Source organism: Ambystoma mexicanum, chromosome 5q (assembly GCF_040938575.1).
Source record: "Ambystoma mexicanum isolate Mex_15411 chromosome 5q, UKY_AmexF1_1, whole genome shotgun sequence".
Lineage (NCBI taxonomy): Eukaryota > Metazoa > Chordata > Amphibia > Caudata > Ambystomatidae > Ambystoma > Ambystoma mexicanum.
Genome location: NC_090933.1, coordinates 909,861,802 through 909,884,167, shown reverse-complemented (window position 1 = coordinate 909,884,167; position 22,366 = coordinate 909,861,802).

The following is a 22,366-nucleotide window of genomic DNA, read 5'->3' as shown; positions in this document are numbered from 1 at the left end:
ACGCTGACCCTTCACTGGTACAGCATCATATTGTTCAGGAGTGTTGCTTACACGCTGACCCTTCACTGATACCCCATCATATTGTTCAGGAATGTTGCTTACACGCTGACCCTTCACTGGTACAGCATCATATTGTTCAGGAGTGTTGCTTACACGCTGACCCTTCACTGGTACAGCATCATATTGTTCAGGAGTGTTGCTTACACGCTGACCCTTCACTGGTACAGCATCATATTGTTCAGGAGTGTTGCTTACACGCTGACCCTTCACTGGTACAGCATCATATTGTTCAGGAGTGTTGCTTACACGCTGACCCTTCACTGGTACAGCATCATATTGGTCAGGAGTGTTGGTTACGCGCTGACCCTTCACTGATACCCCATCCTTTTGTTCAGGAGTGTTCCTTACACGCTAACCCTTCACTGGTACAGCATCATATTATTGAGGAGTGTTGCTTACACGCTGACCCTTCACTGGTACAGCATCATATTGCTCAGGAGTGTTGCTTACACGCTGACCCTTCACTGGTACAGCATCATATTGCTCAGGAGTGTTGCTTACACGCTGACCCTTCACTGGTACAGCATCATATTGCTCAGGAGTGGTGCTTACACGCTGACCCTTCACTGATACCCCATCATATTGCTCAGGTGTGGTGCTTACATGCTGACCCTTCACTGATACCCCATCATATTGTTCAGGAGTGTTGCTTACACGCTGACTCTTCACTGGTACAGCATCATATTGTTCAGGAGTGTTGCTTACACGCTGACCCTTCACTGATAACCCATCATATTGTTCAGGAGTGTTGCTTACACGCTGACCCTTCACTGGTACAACATCATATTGTTCAGGAGTGTTGCTTACACGCTGACCCTTCACTGGTACAGCATCATATTGGTCAGGAGTGTTGGTTACACGCTGACCCTTCACTGATACCCCATCCTTTTGTTCAGGAGTGTTCCTTACACGCTGACCCTTCACTGGTACAGCATCATATTATTGAGGAGTGTTGCTTACACGCTGACCCTTCACTGGTACAGCATCATATTGTTCAGGAGTGTTGCTTACACGCTGACCCTTCACTGGTACAGCATCATATTGCTCAGGAGTGTTGCTTACACACTGACCCTTCACTGGTACAGCATCATATTGCTCAGGAGTGTTGCTTACACGCTGACCCTTCACTGATACCCCATCATATTGTTCAGGAGTGTTGCTTACACGCTGACCCTTCACTGGTACAGCATCATATTGTTCAGGAGTGTTGCTTACACGCTGACCCTTCACTGATACCCCATCATATTGTTCAGGAGTGTTGCTTACACGCTGACCCTTCACTGGTACAGCATCATATTGTTCATGAGTGTTGCTTACACGCTGACCCTTCACTGGTACAGCATCATATTGCTCAGGAGTGTTGCTTACACGCTGACCCTTCACTGGTACAGCATCATATTGCTCAGGAGTGTTGCTTACACGCTGACCCTTCACTGGTACAGCATCATATTGTTCAGGAGTGTTGCTTACACCCTGACCCTTCACTGGTACAGCATCATATTGGTCAGGAGTGTTGGTTACACGCTGACCCTTCACTGATACCCCATCCTTTTGTTCAGGAGTGTTCCTTACATGCTGACCCTTCACTGGTACATCATCATATTGTTCAGGAGTGTTGCTTACACGCTGACCCTTCACTGATACCCCATCCTATTGTTGAGGAGTGTTTCTTACACACTGACCCTTCACTGCTACAGCATCATACTGTTCAGGAGTGTTGGTTACACGCTGACCCTTCACTGATACCCCATCCTATTGTTGAGGAGTGTTTCTTACACGCTGACCCTTCACTGGTACATCATCATATTGTTCAGGATTGTTGCTTACACGCTGACCCTTCACTGGTACAGCATCATATTTTTCAGGAGTGTTGCTTACACGCTGACCCTTCACTGGTACAGCATCATATTGTTCAGGAGTGTTGCTTACACCCTGACCCTTCACTGGTACAGCATCATATTGTTTAGGAGTGTTGCTTACACCCTGACCCTTCACTGGTACAGCATCATATTGTTGAGGAGTGTTGCTTACACGCTGACCCTTCACTGGTACAGCATCATATTGTTCAGGAGTGTTGCTTACACACTGACCCTTCACTGATACCCCATCATATTGTTCAGGAGTGTTGCTTATACGCTGACCCTTCACTGGTACCCCATCATATTGTTCAGGAGTGTTGCTTACATGCGAACCCTTCACTGGTACAGCATCATATTGTTCAGGAGTGTTGCTTACACGCTGACCCTTCACTGGTACAGCATCATGTTGTTTAGGAGTGTTGCTTACACACTGACCCTTCACTGATACCCCATCATATTGTTCAGGATCGTTGCTTACACGCTGACCCTTCACTGGTACAGCATCATATTGCTCAGGATGTTGCTTACACGCTGACCCTTCACTGGTACAGCATCATGTTGTTCAGGATTGTTGCTTATACGCTGACCCTTCACTGGTACCCCATCATATTGTTCAGGATTGTTGCTTACATGCTGACCCTTCACTGGTACAGCATCATGTTGTTTAGGAGTGTTGCTTACACCCTGACCCTTCACTGGTACAGCATCATATTGTTCAGGAGTGTTGCTTACACGCTGACCCTTCACTGGTACAGCATCATATTGTTCAGGAGTGTTGCTTACACGCTGACCCTTCACTGGTACCCCATCATATTGTTCAGGATTGTTGCTTACACGCTGACCCTTCACTGGTACAGCATCATATTGTTCAGGAGTGTTGCTTACACGCTAACCCTTCACTGGTACAGCATCATATTGCTCAGGAGTGTTGCTTACACGCTGACCCTTCACTGGTACAGCATCATATTGCTCAGGAGTGGTGCTTACACGCTGACCCTTCACTGATACCCCATCATATTGCTCAGGTGTGGTGCTTACATGCTGACCCTTCACTGATACCCCATCATATTGTTCAGGAGTGTTGCTTACACGCTGACTCTTCACTGGTACAGCATCATATTGTTCAGGAGTGTTGCTTACACGCTGACCCTTCACTGATAACCCATCATATTGTTCAGGAGTGTTGCTTACACGCTGACCCTTCACTGGTACAACATCATATTGTTCAGGAGTGTTGCTTACACGCTGACCCTTCACTGGTACAGCATCATATTGGTCAGGAGTGTTGGTTACACGCTGACCCTTCACTGATACCCCATCCTTTTGTTCAGGAGTGTTCCTTACACGCTGACCCTTCACTGGTACAGCATCATATTATTGAGGAGTGTTGCTTACACGCTGACCCTTCACTGGTACAGCATCATATTGTTCAGGAGTGTTGCTTACACGCTGACCCTTCACTGGTACAGCATCATATTGCTCAGGAGTGTTGCTTACACGCTGACCCTTCACTGGTACAGCATCATATTGCTCAGGAGTGTTGCTTACACGCTGACCCTTCACTGATACCCCATCATATTGTTCAGGAGTGTTGCTTACACGCTGACCCTTCACTGGTACAGCATCATATTGTTCAGGAGTGTTGCTTACACGCTGACCCTTCACTGATACCCCATCATATTGTTCAGGAGTGTTGCTTACACGCTGACCCTTCACTGGTACAGCATCATATTGTTCAGGAGTGTTGCTTACACGCTGACCCTTCACTGGTACAGCATCATATTGCTCAGGAGTGTTGCTTACACGCTGACCCTTCACTGGTACAGCATCATATTGCTCAGGAGTGTTGCTTACACGCTGACCCTTCACTGGTACAGCATCATATTGTTCAGGAGTGTTGCTTACACCCTGACCCTTCACTGGTACAGCATCATATTGGTCAGGAGTGTTGGTTACACGCTGACCCTTCACTGATACCCCATCCTTTTGTTCAGGAGTGTTCCTTACATGCTGACCCTTCACTGGTACATCATCATATTGTTCAGGAGTGTTGCTTACACGCTGACCCTTCACTGATACCCCATCCTATTGTTGAGGAGTGTTTCTTACACACTGACCCTTCACTGCTACAGCATCATACTGTTCAGGAGTGTTGGTTACACGCTGACCCTTCACTGATACCCCATCCTATTGTTGAGGAGTGTTTCTTACACGCTGACCCTTCACTGGTACAGCATCATATTGTTCAGGATTGTTGCTTACACGCTGACCCTTCACTGGTACAGCATCATATTTTTCAGGAGTGTTGCTTACACGCTGACCCTTCACTGGTACAGCATCATATTGTTCAGGAGTGTTGCTTACACCCTGACCCTTCACTGGTACAGCATCATATTGTTTAGGAGTGTTGCTTACACCCTGACCCTTCACTGGTACAGCATCATATTGTTGAGGAGTGTTGCTTACACGCTGACCCTTCACTGGTACAGCATCATATTGTTCAGGAGTGTTGCTTACACACTGACCCTTCACTGATACCCCATCATATTGTTCAGGAGTGTTGCTTATACGCTGACCCTTCACTGGTACCCCATCATATTGTTCAGGAGTGTTGCTTACATGCGAACCCTTCACTGGTACAGCATCATATTGTTCAGGAGTGTTGCTTACACGCTGACCCTTCACTGGTACAGCATCATGTTGTTTAGGAGTGTTGCTTACACACTGACCCTTCACTGATACCCCATCATATTGTTCAGGATCGTTGCTTACACGCTGACCCTTCACTGGTACAGCATCATATTGCTCAGGATGTTGCTTACACGCTGACCCTTCACTGGTACAGCATCATGTTGTTCAGGATTGTTGCTTATACGCTGACCCTTCACTGGTACCCCATCATATTGTTCAGGATTGTTGCTTACATGCTCACCCTTCACTGGTACAGCATCATGTTGTTTAGGAGTGTTGCTTACACCCTGACCCTTCACTGGTACAGCATCATATTGTTCAGGAGTGTTGCTTACACGCTGACCCTTCACTGGTACAGCATCATATTGTTCAGGAGTGTTGCTTACACGCTGACCCTTCACTGGTACCCCATCATATTGTTCAGGATTGTTGCTTACACGCTGACCCTTCACTGGTACAGCATCATATTGTTCAGGAGTGTTGCTTACACGCTAACCCTTCACTGGTACAGCATCATATTGGTCAGGAGTGTTGGTTACGCGCTGACCCTTCACTGATACCCCATCCTTTTGTTCAGGAGTGTTCCTTACACGCTGACCCTTCACTGGTACAGCATCATATTATTGAGGAGTGTTGCTTACACGCTGACCCTTCACTGGTACGGCATCATATTGTTCAGGAGTGTTCCTTACACGCTGACCCTTCACTGGTACAGCATCATATTATTGAGGAGTGTTGCTTACACGCTGACCCTTCACTGATACCCCATCATATTGTTCAGGAGTGTTGCTTACACGCTGACCCTTCACTGGTACAGCATCATATTGCTCAGGAGTGTTGATTACACGCTGACCCTTCACTGATACCCCATCATATTGTTCCGGAGTGTTGCTTACACGCTGACCCTTCACTGATACAGCATCATATTGTTCAGGAGTGTTGCTTACACCCTGACCCTTCACTGGTACAGCATCATATTGTTCAGGAGTGTTGCTTACACACTGACCCTTCACTGATACCCCATCATATTGTTCAGGAGTGTTGCTTACACGCTGACCCTTCACTGGTACAGCATCATATTGTTCAGGAGTGTTGCTTACACGCTGACCCTTCACTGATACCCCATCATATTGTTCAGGAGTGTTGCTTACACGCTGACCCTTCACTGATACCCCATCATATTGTTCAGGAGTGTTGCTTACACGCTGACCCTTCACTGGTACAGCATCATATTGTTCAGGAGTGTTGCTTACATGCTGACCCTTCACTGATACCCCATCCTTTTGTTCAGGAGTGTTCCTTACACACTGACCCTTCACTGGTACAGCATCATATTATTGAGGAGTGTTGCTTACACGCTGACCCTTCACTGGTACAGCATCATATTGTTCAGGAGTGTTGCTTACACGCTGACCCTTCACTGGTACAGCATCATATTGCTCAGGAGTGTTGCTTACATGCTGACCCTTCACTGATACCCCATCATATTGTTCAGGAGTGTTGCTTACACGCTGACCCTTCACTGGTACAGCATCATATTGTTCACGAGTGTTGCTTACACGCTGACCCTTCACTGATACCCCATCATATTGTTCAGGAATGTTGCTTACACGCTGACCCTTCACTGGTACAGCATCATATTGTTCAGGAGTGTTGCTTACACGCTGACCCTTCACTGGTACAGCATCATATTGTTCAGGAGTGTTGCTTACACGCTGACCCTTCACTGGTACAGCATCATATTGTTCAGGAGTGTTGCTTACACGCTGACCCTTCACTGGTACAGCATCATATTGTTCAGGAGTGTTGCTTACACGCTGACCCTTCACTGGTACAGCATCATATTGGTCAGGAGTGTTGGTTACGCGCTGACCCTTCACTGATACCCCATCCTTTTGTTCAGGAGTGTTCCTTACACGCTAACCCTTCACTGGTACAGCATCATATTATTGAGGAGTGTTGCTTACACGCTGACCCTTCACTGGTACAGCATCATATTGCTCAGGAGTGTTGCTTACACGCTGACCCTTCACTGGTACAGCATCATATTGCTCAGGAGTGGTGCTTACACGCTGACCCTTCACTGATACCCCATCATATTGCTCAGGTGTGGTGCTTACATGCTGACCCTTCACTGATACCCCATCATATTGTTCAGGAGTGTTGCTTACACGCTGACTCTTCACTGGTACAGCATCATATTGTTCAGCAGGAGTGTTGCTTACACGCTGACCCTTCACTGATAACCCATCATATTGTTCAGGAGTGTTGCTTACACGCTGACCCTTCACTGGTACAACATCATATTGTTCAGGAGTGTTGCTTACACGCTGACCCTTCACTGGTACAGCATCATATTGGTCAGGAGTGTTGGTTACACGCTGACCCTTCACTGATACCCCATCCTTTTGTTCAGGAGTGTTCCTTACACGCTGACCCTTCACTGGTACAGCATCATATTATTGAGGAGTGTTGCTTACACGCTGACCCTTCACTGGTACAGCATCATATTGTTCAGGAGTGTTGCTTACACGCTGACCCTTCACTGGTACAGCATCATATTGCTCAGGAGTGTTGCTTACACGCTGACCCTTCACTGGTACAGCATCATATTGCTCAGGAGTGTTGCTTACACGCTGACCCTTCACTGATACCCCATCATATTGTTCAGGAGTGTTGCTTACACGCTGACCCTTCACTGGTACAGCATCATATTGTTCAGGAGTGTTGCTTACACGCTGACCCTTCACTGATACCCCATCATATTGTTCAGGAGTGTTGCTTACACGCTGACCCTTCACTGGTACAGCATCATATTGTTCAGGAGTGTTGCTTACACGCTGACCCTTCACTGGTACAGCATCATATTGTTCAGGAGTGTTGCTTACACCCTGACCCTTCACTGGTACAGCATCATATTGCTCAGGAGTGTTGGTTACACGCTGACCCTTCACTGGTACAGCATCATATTGCTCAGGAGTGTTGCTTACACGCTGACCCTTCACTGGTACAGCATCATATTGTTCAGGAGTGTTGCTTACACCCTGACCCTTCACTGGTACAGCATCATATTGGTCAGGAGTGTTGGTTACACGCTGACCCTTCACTGATACCCCATCCTTTTGTTCAGGAGTGTTCCTTACATGCTGACCCTTCACTGGTACATCATCATATTGTTCAGGAGTGTTGCTTACACGCTGACCCTTCACTGATACCCCATCCTATTGTTGAGGAGTGTTTCTTACACACTGACCCTTCACTGCTACAGCATCATACTGTTCAGGAGTGTTGGTTACACGCTGACCCTTCACTGATACCCCATCCTATTGTTGAGGAGTGTTTCTTACACGCTGACCCTTCACTGGTACAGCATCATATTGTTCAGGATTGTTGCTTACACGCTGACCCTTCACTGGTACAGCATCATATTTTTCAGGAGTGTTGCTTACACGCTGACCCTTCACTGGTACAGCATCATATTGTTCAGGAGTGTTGCTTACACCCTGACCCTTCACTGGTACAGCATCATATTGTTGAGGAGTGTTGCTTACACCCTGACCCTTCACTGGTACAGCATCATATTGTTCAGGAGTGTTGCTTACACGCTGACCCTTCACTGATACCCCATCATATTGTTCAGGAGTGTTGCTTACACGCTGACCCTTCACTGATACCCCATCATATTGTTCAGGAGTGTTGCTTACACGCTGACCCTTCACTGGTACAGCATCATATTGTTCAGGAGTGTTGCTTACACGCTGACCCTTCACTGATACCCCATCATATTGTTCAGGAGTGTTGCTTACACGCTGACCCTTCACTCGTACAGCATCATATTGTTCAGGAGTGTTGCTTACACGCTGACCCTTCACTGGTACAGCATCATATTGCTCAGGAGTGTTGCTTACACGCTGACCCTTCACTGGTACAGCATCATATTGCTCAGGAGTGTTGCTTACACCCTGACCCTTCACTGGCACAGCATCATATTGTTCAGGAGTGTTGCTTACACGCTGACCCTTCACTGGTACAGCATCATATTGTTCAGGAGTGTTGCTTACACGCTGACCCTTCACTGGTACCCCATCATATTGTTCAGGATTGTTGCTTACACGCTGACCCTTCACTGGTACAGCATCATATTGTTCAGGAGTGTTGCTTACACGCTGACCCTTCACTGGTACAGCATCATATTGTTCAGGAGTGTTGCTTACACGCTGACCCTTCACTGGTACCCCATCATATTGTTCAGGATTGTTGCTTACACGCTGACCCTTCACTGGTACAGCATCATATTGTTCAGGAGTGTTGCTTACACGCTAACCCTTCACTGGTACAGCATCATATTGGTCAGGAGTGTTGGTTACGCGCTGACCCTTCACTGATACCCCATCCTTTTGTTCAGGAGTGTTCCTTACACGCTGACCCTTCACTGGTACAGCATCATATTATTGAGGAGTGTTGCTTACACGCTGACCCTTCACTGGTACGGCATCATATTGTTCAGGAGTGTTCCTTACACGCTGACCCTTCACTGGTACAGCATCATATTATTGAGGAGTGTTGCTTACATGCTGACCCTTCACTGATACCCCATCATATTGTTCAGGAGTGTTGCTTACACGCTGAACCTTCACTGGTACAGCATCATATTGCTCAGGAGTGTTGATTACACGCTGACCCTTCACTGATACCCCATCATATTGTTCCGGAGTGTTGCTTACACGCTGACCCTTCACTGATACAGCATCATATTGTTCAGGAGTGTTGCTTACACCCTGACCCTTCACTGGTACAGCATCATATTGTTCAGGAGTGTTGCTTACACGCTGACCCTTCACTGATACCCCATCATATTGTTCAGGAGTGTTGCTTACACGCTGACCCTTCACTGATACCCCATCATATTGTTCAGGAGTGTTGCTTACACGCTGACCCTTCACTGGTACAGCATCATATTGTTCAGGAGTGTTGCTTACACGCTGACCCTTCACTGATACCCCATCATATTGTTCAGGAGTGTTGCTTACACGCTGACCCTTCACTGATACCCCATCATATTGTTCAGGAGTGTTGCTTACACGCTGACCCTTCACTGGTACAGCATCATATTGTTCAGGAGTGTTGCTTACACGCTGACCCTTCACTGATACCCCATCATATTGTTCAGGAGTGTTGCTTACACGCTGACCCTTCACTGGTACAGCATCATATTGTTCAGGAGTGTTGCTTACACGCTGACCCTTCACTGATAACCCATCATATTGTTCAGGAGTGTTGCTTACACGCTGACCCTTCACTGGTACAACATCATATTGTTCAGGAGTGTTGCTTACACGCTGACCCTTCACTGGTACAGCATCATATTGGTCAGGAGTGTTGGTTACACGCTGACCCTTCACTGATACCCCATCCTTTTGTTCAGGAGTGTTCCTTACACGCTGACCCTTCACTGGTACAGCATCATATTATTGAGGAGTGTTGCTTACACGCTGACCCTTCACTGGTACAGCATCATATTGTTCAGGAGTGTTGCTTACACGCTGACCCTTCACTGGTACAGCATCATATTGCTCAGGAGTGTTGCTTACACGCTGACCCTTCACTGGTACAGCATCATATTGCTCAGGAGTGTTGCTTACACGCTGACCCTTCACTGATACCCCATCATATTGTTCAGGAGTGTTGCTTACACGCTGACCCTTCACTGGTACAGCATCATATTGTTCAGGAGTGTTGCTTACACGCTGACCCTTCACTGATACCCCATCATATTGTTCAGGAGTGTTGCTTACACGCTGACCCTTCACTGGTACAGCATCATATTGTTCAGGAGTGTTGCTTACACGCTGACCCTTCACTGGTACAGCATCATATTGCTCAGGAGTGTTGCTTACACGCTGACCCTTCACTGGTACAGCATCATATTGCTCAGGAGTGTTGCTTACACGCTGACCCTTCACTGGTACAGCATCATATTGTTCAGGAGTGTTGCTTACACCCTGACCCTTCACTGGTACAGCATCATATTGGTCAGGAGTGTTGGTTACACGCTGACCCTTCACTGATACCCCATCCTTTTGTTCAGGAGTGTTCCTTACATGCTGACCCTTCACTGGTACATCATCATATTGTTCAGGAGTGTTGCTTACACGCTGACCCTTCACTGATACCCCATCCTATTGTTGAGGAGTGTTTCTTACACACTGACCCTTCACTGCTACAGCATCATACTGTTCAGGAGTGTTGGTTACACGCTGACCCTTCACTGATACCCCATCCTATTGTTGAGGAGTGTTTCTTACACGCTGACCCTTCACTGGTACAGCATCATATTGTTCAGGATTGTTGCTTACACGCTGACCCTTCACTGGTACAGCATCATATTTTTCAGGAGTGTTGCTTACACGCTGACCCTTCACTGGTACAGCATCATATTGTTCAGGAGTGTTGCTTACACCCTGACCCTTCACTGGTACAGCATCATATTGTTTAGGAGTGTTGCTTACACCCTGACCCTTCACTGGTACAGCATCATATTGTTGAGGAGTGTTGCTTACACCCTGACCCTTCACTGGTACAGCATCATATTGTTCAGGAGTGTTGCTTACACGCTGACCCTTCACTGATACCCCATCATATTGTTCAGGAGTGTTGCTTACACGCTGACCCTTCACTGATACCCCATCATATTGTTCAGGAGTGTTGCTTACACGCTGACCCTTCACTGGTACAGCATCATATTGTTCAGGAGTGTTGCTTACACGCTGACCCTTCACTGATACCCCATCATATTGTTCAGGAGTGTTGCTTACACGCTGACCCTTCACTGGTACAGCATCATATTGTTCAGGAGTGTTGCTTACACGCTGACCCTTCACTGGTACAGCATCATATTGCTCAGGAGTGTTGCTTACACGCTGACCCTTCACTGGTACAGCATCATATTGCTCAGGAGTGTTGCTTACACCCTGACCCTTCACTGGCACAGCATCATATTGTTCAGGAGTGTTGCTTACACGCTGACCCTTCACTGGTACAGCATCATATTGTTCAGGAGTGTTGCTTACACGCTGACCCTTCACTGGTACCCCATCATATTGTTCAGGATTGTTGCTTACACGCTGACCCTTCACTGGTACAGCATCATATTGTTCAGGAGTGTTGCTTACACGCTGACCCTTCACTGGTACAGCATCATATTGTTCAGGAGTGTTGCTTACACGCTGACCCTTCACTGGTACCCCATCATATTGTTCAGGATTGTTGCTTACACGCTGACCCTTCACTGGTACAGCATCATATTGTTCAGGAGTGTTGCTTACACGCTAACCCTTCACTGGTACAGCATCATATTGGTCAGGAGTGTTGGTTACGCGCTGACCCTTCACTGATACCCCATCCTTTTGTTCAGGAGTGTTCCTTACACGCTGACCCTTCACTGGTACAGCATCATATTATTGAGGAGTGTTGCTTACACGCTGACCCTTCACTGGTACGGCATCATATTGTTCAGGAGTGTTCCTTACACGCTGACCCTTCACTGGTACAGCATCATATTATTGAGGAGTGTTGCTTACATGCTGACCCTTCACTGATACCCCATCATATTGTTCAGGAGTGTTGCTTACACGCTGACCCTTCACTGGTACAGCATCATATTGCTCAGGAGTGTTGATTACACGCTGACCCTTCACTGATACCCCATCATATTGTTCCGGAGTGTTGCTTACACGCTGACCCTTCACTGATACAGCATCATATTGTTCAGGAGTGTTGCTTACACCCTGACCCTTCACTGGTACAGCATCATATTGTTCAGGAGTGTTGCTTACACGCTGACCCTTCACTGATACCCCATCATATTGTTCAGGAGTGTTGCTTACACGCTGACCCTTCACTGATACCCCATCATATTGTTCAGGAGTGTTGCTTACACGCTGACCCTTCACTGGTACAGCATCATATTGTTCAGGAGTGTTGCTTACACGCTGACCCTTCACTGATACCCCATCATATTGTTCAGGAGTGTTGCTTACACGCTGACCCTTCACTGATACCCCATCATATTGTTCAGGAGTGTTGCTTACACGCTGACCCTTCACTGGTACAGCATCATATTGTTCAGGAGTGTTGCTTACACGCTGACCCTTCACTGATACCCCATCATATTGTTCAGGAGTGTTGCTTACACGCTGACCCTTCACTGGAACAGCATCATATTGTTCAGGAGTGTTGCTTACACGCTGACCCTTCACTGGTAAAGCATCATATTGTTCAGGAGTGTTGCTTACACGCTGACCCTTCACTGGTACAGCATCATATTGGTCAGGAGTGTTGGTTACGCGCTGACCCTTCACTGATACCCCATCCTTTTGTTCAGGAGTGTTCCTTACACGCTGACCCTTCACTGGTACAGCATCATATTATTGAGGAGTGTTGCTTACACGCTGACCCTTCACTGGTACAGCATCATATTGTTCAGGAGTGTTGCTTACACGCTGACCCTTCACTGGTACAGCATCATATTGCTCAGGAGTGTTGCTTACATGCTGACCCTTCACTGATACCCCATCATATTGTTCAGGAGTGTTGCTTACACGCTGACCCTTCACTGGTACAGCATCATATTGTTCAGGAGTGTTGCTTACACGCTGACCCTTCACTGATACCCCATCATATTGTTCAGGAATGTTGCTTACACGCTGACCCTTCACTGGTACAGCATCATATTGTTCAGGAGTGTTGCTTACACGCTGACCCTTCACTGGTACAGCATCATATTGTTCAGGAGTGTTGCTTACACGCTGACCCTTCACTGGTACAGCATCATATTGTTCAGGAGTGTTGCTTACACGCTGACCCTTCACTGGTACAGCATCATATTGTTCAGGAGTGTTGCTTACACGCTGACCCTTCACTGGTACAGCATCATATTGGTCAGGAGTGTTGGTTACGCGCTGACCCTTCACTGATACCCCATCCTTTTGTTCAGGAGTGTTCCTTACACGCTAACCCTTCACTGGTACAGCATCATATTATTGAGGAGTGTTGCTTACACGCTGACCCTTCACTGGTACAGCATCATATTGCTCAGGAGTGTTGCTTACACGCTGACCCTTCACTGGTACAGCATCATATTGCTCAGGAGTGTTGCTTACACGCTGACCCTTCACTGGTACAGCATCATATTGCTCAGGAGTGGTGCTTACACGCTGACCCTTCACTGATACCCCATCATATTGCTCAGGTGTGGTGCTTACATGCTGACCCTTCACTGATACCCCATCATATTGTTCAGGAGTGTTGCTTACACGCTGACTCTTCACTGGTACAGCATCATATTGTTCAGGAGTGTTGCTTACACGCTGACCCTTCACTGATAACCCATCATATTGTTCAGGAGTGTTGCTTACACGCTGACCCTTCACTGGTACAACATCATATTGTTCAGGAGTGTTGCTTACACGCTGACCCTTCACTGGTACAGCATCATATTGGTCAGGAGTGTTGGTTACACGCTGACCCTTCACTGATACCCCATCCTTTTGTTCAGGAGTGTTCCTTACACGCTGACCCTTCACTGGTACAGCATCATATTATTGAGGAGTGTTGCTTACACGCTGACCCTTCACTGGTACAGCATCATATTGTTCAGGAGTGTTGCTTACACGCTGACCCTTCACTGGTACAGCATCATATTGCTCAGGAGTGTTGCTTACACGCTGACCCTTCACTGGTACAGCATCATATTGCTCAGGAGTGTTGCTTACACGCTGACCCTTCACTGATACCCCATCATATTATTCAGGAGTGTTGCTTACACGCTGACCCTTCACTGGTACAGCATCATATTGTTCAGGAGTGTTGCTTACACGCTGACCCTTCACTGATACCCCATCATATTGTTCAGGAGTGTTGCTTACACGCTGACCCTTCACTGGTACAGCATCATATTGTTCAGGAGTGTTGCTTACACGCTGACCCTTCACTGGTACAGCATCATATTGCTCAGGAGTGTTGCTTACACGCTGACCCTTCACTGGTACAGCATCATATTGCTCAGGAGTGTTGCTTACACGCTGACCCTTCACTGGTACAGCATCATATTGTTCAGGAGTGTTGCTTACACCCTGACCCTTCACTGGTACAGCATCATATTGGTCAGGAGTGTTGGTTACACGCTGACCCTTCACTGATACCCCATCCTTTTGTTCAGGAGTGTTCCTTACATGCTGACCCTTCACTGGTACATCATCATATTGTTCAGGAGTGTTGCTTACACGCTGACCCTTCACTGATACCCCATCCTATTGTTGAGGAGTGTTTCTTACACACTGACCCTTCACTGCTACAGCATCATACTGTTCAGGAGTGTTGGTTACACGCTGACCCTTCACTGATACCCCATCCTATTGTTGAGGAGTGTTTCTTACACGCTGACCCTTCACTGGTACAGCATCATATTGTTCAGGATTGTTGCTTACACGCTGACCCTTCACTGGTACAGCATCATATTTTTCAGGAGTGTTGCTTACACGCTGACCCTTCACTGGTACAGCATCATATTGTTCAGGAGTGTTGCTTACACCCTGACCCTTCACTGGTACAGCATCATATTGTTTAGGAGTGTTGCTTACACCCTGACCCTTCACTGGTACAGCATCATATTGTTGAGGAGTGTTGCTTACACGCTGACCCTTCACTGGTACAGCATCATATTGTTCAGGAGTGTTGCTTACACACTGACCCTTCACTGATACCCCATCATATTGTTCAGGAGTGTTGCTTATACGCTGACCCTTCACTGGTACCCCATCATATTGTTCAGGAGTGTTGCTTACATGCGAACCCTTCACTGGTACAGCATCATATTGTTCAGGAGTGTTGCTTACACGCTGACCCTTCACTGGTACAGCATCATGTTGTTTAGGAGTGTTGCTTACACACTGACCCTTCACTGATACCCCATCATATTGTTCAGGATCGTTGCTTACACGCTGACCCTTCACTGGTACAGCATCATATTGCTCAGGATGTTGCTTACACGCTGACCCTTCACTGGTACATCATCATATTGTTCATGATTGTTGCTTATACGCTGACCCTTCACTGGTACCCCATCATATTGTTCAGGATTGTTGCTTACATGCTGACCCTTCACTGGTACAGCATCATGTTGTTTAGGAGTGTTGCTTACACCCTGACCCTTCACTGGTACAGCATCATATTGTTCAGGAGTGTTGCTTACACGCTGACCCTTCACTGGTACAGCATCATATTGTTCAGGAGTGTTGCTTACACGCTGACCCTTCACTGGTACCCCATCATATTGTTCAGGATTGTTGCTTACACGCTGACCCTTCACTGGTACAGCATCATATTGTTCAGGAGTGTTGCTTACACGCTAACCCTTCACTGGTACAGCATCATATTGGTCAGGAGTGTTGGTTACGCGCTGACCCTTCACTGATACCCCATCCTTTTGTTCAGGAGTGTTCCTTACACGCTGACCCTTCACTGGTACAGCATCATATTATTGAGGAGTGTTGCTTACACGCTGACCCTTCACTGGTACGGCATCATATTGTTCAGGAGTGTTCCTTACACGCTGACCCTTCACTGGTACAGCATCATATTATTGAGGAGTGTTGCTTACACGCTGACCCTTCACTGATACCCCATCATATTGTTCAGGAGTGTTGCTTACACGCTGACCCTTCACTGGTACAGCATCATATTGCTCAGGAGTGTTGATTACACGCTGACCCTTCACTGATACCCCATCATATTGTTCCGGAGTGTTGCTTACACGCTGACCCTTCACTGATACAGCATCATATTGTTCAGGAGTGTTGCTTACACCCTGACCCTTCACTGGTACAGCATCATATTGTTCAGGAGTGTTGCTTACACACTGACCCTTCACTGATACCCCATCATATTGTTCAGGAGTGTTGCTTACACGCTGACCCTTCACTGGTACAGCATCATATTGTTCAGGAGTGTTGCTTACACGCTGACCCTTCACTGATACCCCATCATATTGTTCAGGAGTGTTGCTTACACGCTGACCCTTCACTGATACCCCATCATATTGTTCAGGAGTGTTGCTTACACGCTGACCCTTCACTGGTACAGCATCATATTGTTCAGGAGTGTTGCTTACACGCTGACCCTTCACTGATACCCCATCCTTTTGTTCAGGAGTGTTCCTTACACACTGACCCTTCACTGGTACAGCATCATATTATTGAGGAGTGTTGCTTACACGCTGACCCTTCACTGGTACAGCATCATATTGTTCAGGAGTGTTGCTTACACGCTGACCCTTCACTGGTACAGCATCATATTGCTCAGGAGTGTTGCTTACATGCTGACCCTTCACTGATACCCCATCATATTGTTCAGGAGTGTTGCTTACATGCTGACCCTTCACTGGTACAGCATCATATTGTTCAGGAGTGTTGCTTACACGCTGACCCTTCACTGATACCCCATCATATTGTTCAGGAATGTTGCTTACACGCTGACCCTTCACTGGTACAGCATCATATTGTTCAGGAGTGTTGCTTACACGCTGACCCTTCACTGGTACAGCATCATATTGTTCAGGAGTGTTGCTTACACGCTGACCCTTCACTGGTACAGCATCATATTGTTCAGGAGTGTTGCTTACACGCTGACCCTTCACTGGTACAGCATCATATTGTTCAGGAGTGTTGCTTACACGCTGACCCTTCACTGGTACAGCATCATATTGGTCAGGAGTGTTGGTTACGCGCTGACCCTTCACTGATACCCCATCCTTTTGTTCAGGAGTGTTCCTTACACGCTAACCCTTCACTGGTACAGCATCATATTATTGAGGAGTGTTGCTTACACGCTGACCCTTCACTGGTACAGCATCATATTGCTCAGGAGTGTTGCTTACACGCTGACCCTTCACTGGTACAGCATCATATTGCTCAGGAGTGGTGCTTACACGCTGACCCTTCACTGATACCCCATCATATTGCTCAGGTGTGGTGCTTACATGCTGACCCTTCACTGATACCCCATCATATTGTTCAGGAGTGTTGCTTACACGCTGACTCTTCACTGGTACAGCATCATATTGTTCAGGAGTGTTGCTTACACGCTGACCCTTCACTGATAACCCATCATATTGTTCAGGAGTGTTGCTTACACGCTGACCCTTCACTGGTACAACATCATATTGTTCAGGAGTGTTGCTTACACGCTGACCCTTCACTGGTACAGCATCATATTGGTCAGGAGTGTTGGTTACACGCTGACCCTTCACTGATACCCCATCCTTTTGTTCAGGAGTGTTCCTTACACGCTGACCCTTCACTGGTACAGCATCATATTATTGAGGAGTGTTGCTTACACGCTGACCCTTCACTGGTACAGCATCATATTGTTCAGGAGTGTTGCTTACACGCTGACCCTTCACTGGTACAGCATCATATTGCTCAGGAGTGTTGCTTACACGCTGACCCTTCACTGGTACAGCATCATATTGCTCAGGAGTGTTGCTTACACGCTGACCCTTCACTGATACCCCATCATATTGTTCAGGAGTGTTGCTTACACGCTGACCCTTCACTGGTACAGCATCATATTGTTCAGGAGTGTTGCTTACACGCTGACCCTTCACTGATACCCCATCATATTGTTCAGGAGTGTTGCTTACACGCTGACCCTTCACTGGTACAGCATCATATTGTTCAGGAGTGTTGCTTACACGCTGACCCTTCACTGGTACAGCATCATATTGCTCAGGAGTGTTGCTTACACGCTGACCCTTCACTGGTACAGCATCATATTGCTCAGGAGTGTTGCTTACACGCTGACCCTTCACTGGTACAGCATCATATTGTTCAGGAGTGTTGCTTACACCCTGACCCTTCACTGGTACAGCATCATATTGGTCAGGAGTGTTGGTTACACGCTGACCCTTCACTGATACCCCATCCTTTTGTTCAGGAGTGTTCCTTACATGCTGACCCTTCACTGGTACATCATCATATTGTTCAGGAGTGTTGCTTACACGCTGACCCTTCACTGATACCCCATCCTATTGTTGAGGAGTGTTTCTTACACACTGACCCTTCACTGCTACAGCATCATACTGTTCAGGAGTGTTGGTTACACGCTGACCCTTCACTGATACCCCATCCTATTTTTGAGGAGTGTTTCTTACACGCTGACCCTTCACTGGTACAGCATCATATTGTTCAGGATTGTTGCTTACACGCTGACCCTTCACTGGTACAGCATCATATTTTTCAGGAGTGTTGCTTACACGCTGACCCTTCACTGGTACAGCATCATATTGTTCAGGAGTGTTGCTTACACCCTGACCCTTCACTGGTACAGCATCATATTGTTTAGGAGTGTTGCTTACACCCTGACCCTTCACTGGTACAGCATCATATTGTTGAGGAGTGTTGCTTACACCCTGACCCTTCACTGGTACAGCATCATATTGTTCAGGAGTGTTGCTTACACGCTGACCCTTCACTGATACCCCATCATATTGTTCAGGAGTGTTGCTTACACGCTGACCCTTCACTGATACCCCATCATATTGTTCAGGAGTGTTGCTTACACGCTGACCCTTCACTGGTACAGCATCATATTGTTCAGGAGTGTTGCTTACACGCTGACCCTTCACTGATACCCCATCATATTGTTCAGGAGTGTTGCTTACACGCTGACCCTTCACTGGTACAGCATCATATTGTTCAGGAGTGTTGCTTACACGCTGACCCTTCACTGGTACAGCATCATATTGCTCAGGAGTGTTGCTTACACGCTGACCCTTCACTGGTACAGCATCATATTGCTCAGGAGTGTTGCTTACACCCTAACCCTTCACTGGCACAGCATCATATTGTTCAGGAGTGTTGCTTACACGCTGACCCTTCACTGGTACAGCATCATATTGTTCAGGAGTGTTGCTTACACGCTGACCCTTCACTGGTACCCCATCATATTGTTCAGGATTGTTGCTTACACGCTGACCCTTCACTGGTACAGCATCATATTGTTCAGGAGTGTTGCTTACACGCTGACCCTTCACTGGTACAGCATCATATTGTTCAGGAGTGTTGCTTACACGCTGACCCTTCACTGGTACACCATCATATTGTTCAGGATTGTTGCTTACACGCTGACCCTTCACTGGTACAGCATCATATTGTTCAGGAGTGTTGCTTACACGCTAACCCTTCACTGGTACAGCATCATATTGGTCAGGAGTGTTGGTTACGCGCTGACCCTTCACTGATACCCCATCCTTTTGTTCAGGAGTGTTCCTTACACGCTGACCCTTCACTGGTACAGCATCATATTATTGAGGAGTGTTGCTTACACGCTGACCCTTCACTGGTACGGCATCATATTGTTCAGGAGTGTTCCTTACACGCTGACCCTTCACTGGTACAGCATCATATTATTGAGGAGTGTTGCTTACATGCTGACCCTTCACTGATACCCCATCATATTGTTCAGGAGTGTTGCTTACACGCTGACCCTTCACTGGTACAGCATCATATTGCTCAGGAGTGTTGATTACACGCTGACCCTTCACTGATACCCCATCATATTGTTCCGGAGTGTTGCTTACACGCTGACCCTTCACTGATACAGCATCATATTGTTCAGGAGTGTTGCTTACACCCTGACCCTTCACTGGTACAGCATCATATTGTTCAGGAGTGTTGCTTACACGCTGACCCTTCACTGATACCCCATCATATTGTTCAGGAGTGTTGCTTACACGCTGACCCTTCACTGATACCCCATCATATTGTTCAGGAGTGTTGCTTACACGCTGACCCTTCACTGGTACAGCATCATATTGTTCAGGAGTGTTGCTTACACGCTGACCCTTCACTGATACCCCATCATATTGTTCAGGATCGTTGCTTACACGCTGACCCTTCACTGGTACAGCATCATATTGCTCAGGATGTTGCTTACACGCTGACCCTTCACTGGTACAGCATCATGTTGTTCAGGATTGTTGCTTATACGCTGACCCTTCACTGGTACCCCATCATATTGTTCAGGATTGTTGCTTACATGCTGACCCTTCACTGGTACAGCATCATGTTGTTTAGGAGTGTTGCTTACACCCTGACCCTTCACTGGTACAGCATCATATTGTTTAGAAGTGTTGCTTATACGCTGACCCTTCACTGGTACCCTATCATATTGCTCAGGAGTGTTGCTTACACGCTGACCCTTCACTGGTACAGCATCATATTGCTCAGGATGTTGCTTACACGCTGACCCTTCACTGGTACAGCATCATATTGCTCAGGAGTGTTGCTTACACGCTGACCCTTCACTGGTACAGCATCATATTGTTCAGGAGTGTTGCTTACACGCTGACCCTTCACTGGTACAGCATCATATTGCTCAGGAGTGTTGCTTAGATGCAGACCCTTCACTGGTACATCATCACATTGTTCAGGTGTGTTGCTTATACGCGGACCCTTCAAAGAAGTGTCAGGAACCCTTCACTGGTGCATAATCATATTGTTCAGGAGTGTTGCTTACACGCTGACCCTTCACTGGTACAGCATCATATTCTTCAGGAGTGTTGCTTACACGCTGACCCTTCACTGGTACAGCATCATATTGGTCAGGAGTGTTGCTTACACGCTGGCCCTTCACTTGTACAGTTGAAAGGAAACCAATGTTAATACTCTCTACTTGCCTTGCCACAGAGGGCTCGGACATTTAGACTGTGTTCTGAGCCATTCCTCCTACATCACTGGCTTCAGCCTGCTGACTTTCTAGGTTCATTGAGGGTGGGATAATCCTCTTACCCTCACAAAAAGCTTCAAGTCCACATTCATGAATGTCCGACATGAATGCAAGTAGCACCTGAATACTGCACAGGAAGCAAGAATTCTCTAACCTGGTGTATTCACAGTAGTTCCAGAACCCTAACAGCGCCTCAAATTTAAACGTACGAGGCTTAGCTCCGAAATATCTTCTTTGGCAGGCCAATATCAGAGAAGAAATAGAGATTTGGAAGTCCTGCATACAATAGTATGTCGCACCAGAAGAGCGGCGTTTAGAAGCATATCCAGAGCATTCTGATGCGCTTATATTGACTGTGATTATGAACGTGTGTTCATGTTTTAAATAATTAGTGTTGTTTATGTTTTAGGTTAATGGATACTTTCCGAATAGCGTTTCTGCCTACCCACTTGAAATGTATCTGCTCATTGAAGGCTAAAGGCTTTTTAAAATACCATGACATGTTTTCTTACAATGGCTTGGCATTTTACAAAGGTGTCAAGGGCAAACCCAACGTGATGATATGTGAAGAGGGGGGCATGTGTGTAGCAAGCATGCCATACTAAGAAAACACTTGGCCTCATTATGAGTATGCCGGTCTGGTCACAATCGGCACCGTTATTACCGGACCGGCATACTCCAAGTTCTGCTAGCAGGTGCCTTTTAGCCCGCCAGGTCTGCGGGCGGAACGTCACCGCTCACAGCAGGCACTGCATGGGAACAAACTCCAGTAGCCCAGCACCGTTGTGCTCCAGAAGGATATGGCCACATGTGGCACAGCGGGCTGTATGTTTCTTAGCAACCTTGGCAATACATCACTAAGAATGCACTGTTCACTCTGTTGCACACATGGTGCGTACATCCTTAAAATAATAATTTTTTTTTTTATTGAATTTAGCTGAGAAACTCAACTTTTATCAAATTTATCATCT